Here is a 2,480-nt window from a genome sequence, read left to right on the forward strand (position 1 = left end):
AACGTGGCAGTTGGCGCTAGTTTACTGGGGCCGCGGATAACGCAAGTGCGCGCTGAGCCGAGCTGGCCGGCAACCCTGACTCACTTCGCTTCTCGGGCTCTGGACTCCCGGAGCGCACAGGGCGCCCGCCGGAAGCTGCAGCCCTGGGAAGGAGGGCGTCCGAGAAGGTTCTCGGCAGACTCCGGAGCTCGGGGGGCCTTCGGCTCCTGGAACTGGTTGCAAAGAACAGGGGTGCTCTCTGAGCCGGACCTGGAGGGAAGCGGGAGCCGGCGAGCCAGCAGTGGCGTGGGACGGAAAAAGGGTCTGTTCTCGGCCTCGAAGCTGTGCATTGCCCCGCTGGCCGCGCCATCCACCGCGGGGGCCCACCCGGCTCGCCCGCGCTTTCCACCCGGGCCCGCCGCCGCGACTCTCGGAGTGTGTGGCCCTGGAGGAGAGGTGGCGCGGCGGGGTCTGTCCGCTTCAAGCCGAGAAGGAATTTCCAGCCTTTCCTTGGCAGGGCCGATTCTGGCCAGAGGCGACTGAGCCGAGAAAGGGCCGTTTCAGTGAAAGAGGTTCGACTTGCGTCGGACTGAGCAGTACAGCGTTTCTTCCTGGCTGTTTCCCCTGGGGTGTCCATCGCCCGGCCAGGGCCTCAACACTCAGTTCTCCAGCTCCGCGCTACTCGCCCCGGGCGCTTGTCCACGAGTGGGTACGCCAGGTCTTTTGTTTCCAAAGCTCTGTGTCTTTAAGATCAAGGCTGAATCCCAGGCCGGGCAGGGACCCGACCCACCGCTTCGCCAAGCCTCTCAAACGCAGCATTAGAATGTTTATAAAATATTCAATTTATGCAGTCTGTCCAAGAAGCCATCGTCCCAAAATAAAATCGGCAGTCTAGACGGAACACAGACACCAGAACTTATCAACAGTTGTCTGACTCGTATTTTGTGATGCATCTTGAGTGGGTCATAATACCAACTTTATTTTCAGTGGTGCATAAATTAATTACACGCATTTAATAACCAAAATATCATTATATTCCCCCTTTAATATCATAAAGGCTTTCCGCCAGGGAAGCACTTAATAGTGCAGGGGGCCGTAACGGGCTATTATCCTGGTGTAATGCTATTACAGAACCAATTATGCGCCATTAGACTTGCTTTTTTTGCAGTTTATGTGATTTGATCCAATCCCGCGCCCCTGACTTGAAAATTTCAACCCGGTACTTTAGAGTTTAATTTTCACCCAGGCAGAGAGAAGGGCGGTCTCTCTCCGCTGAGTGTCTGCCTCGGATGCATTTTAAAAGTAATTGCGAAGGGTCCCACTGCATATCATTTGCAGGGAGAAGCGAACATAAATTCAGGGACCCCTTGCTGAGAACAAAATCAAACTTTCCTTTTGTACGATCGCTTGGAAAGGAAAGCCGTGTGCAAAGAGTACCCCCAAAACCCATCCGGCGGCGACAATTAGCAGCGCTTTGGTAATTTTGCAGTCCAGAAGTCGCCAGGCCTCTGACAAGGGCGAGCCCAAATCCAATCTCATTCAGAGAAAGAAGGTTTGAGTCTGAGGGGACCCAGAGGGGTGGGGTTGGGGCGAGTGTTTAGAACACGATCTCTTTGGGGAGAGATGATATTAGTAGCTGTTGTTTCTATCTTCTTTTAAAAGAAAAGAAGAAAAAGATTCCTGATGTTTGCTGAGAAGTGACGGATTTTTTTTTTTTACACCACGTGGGCCATTTGTAAGGCCCAATAGACCTATCCAAGTTACTCGCTGTAGACAGCGCTGGAAATAATCAGATTAAGGCCAATTATGCGTGAGATTATAAAGGCGAGTGCTGAGCGGCGGCGCGCGCTGTAGACAGACAGCAAGACATCTGGCCACTTCCCCAGTCACTTCTCTGGTCCTACGGGCGCCAGCAGCGCCAAGCCCCGCCCGCCGCCAGCCGAGCCCCGCGTGCGGACAAGAGGAGATCACACTCGGGCCTTCTCGCCCGCCTCCCGCAGAGGTAGGCAGGGTTCCCGACCCGCTCCCCCGGCTCCCTGCTCTGGGCCCTGGGGCTCCACCGGCTTTCTTGGCCCGAGCTATTGCGCATGCAGATGGCCTTGCGCGATCGCCTGACCTCGCTGTGGAGGCCAAGTGCAGGGCTTGCGGCCGGGACCCCTGAGAAACAGGAGCCAGACTGTGCCCAGCTTGGTGAGGGCGAGGTTGTCCAGCAGCCGGACCTACACGAAAGGCTGACCGTAGGGTCACGGCTTGGGATTGGGGGTGCAACCACTTCCCTCCAATACTCCCCTCCCCCGCTGCGCGGTGGCCCCAGGGAGCCAAGGGCTTCGGGAAGGGTTTTGAAGGCGGGGCACTCCTGGTGATCCTCGGGGTGAGCGGGCAGGAGATTCAGGCTCTACTGCTATTTGCTTTGCAGCCAGGCCGGAGCCACGCGCAGGAACAGGTCTGCCAGGCCGCCCCCAGCCCTGGTCCAGCCGTCCGGGCCCATCCGACCGTCGGCG

This window comes from Microtus oregoni, unplaced genomic scaffold (assembly GCF_018167655.1).
Source record: "Microtus oregoni isolate MIOR12 unplaced genomic scaffold, Mior012 000013F_ref0000133, whole genome shotgun sequence".
NCBI classification, from domain to species: domain Eukaryota; kingdom Metazoa; phylum Chordata; class Mammalia; order Rodentia; family Cricetidae; genus Microtus; species Microtus oregoni.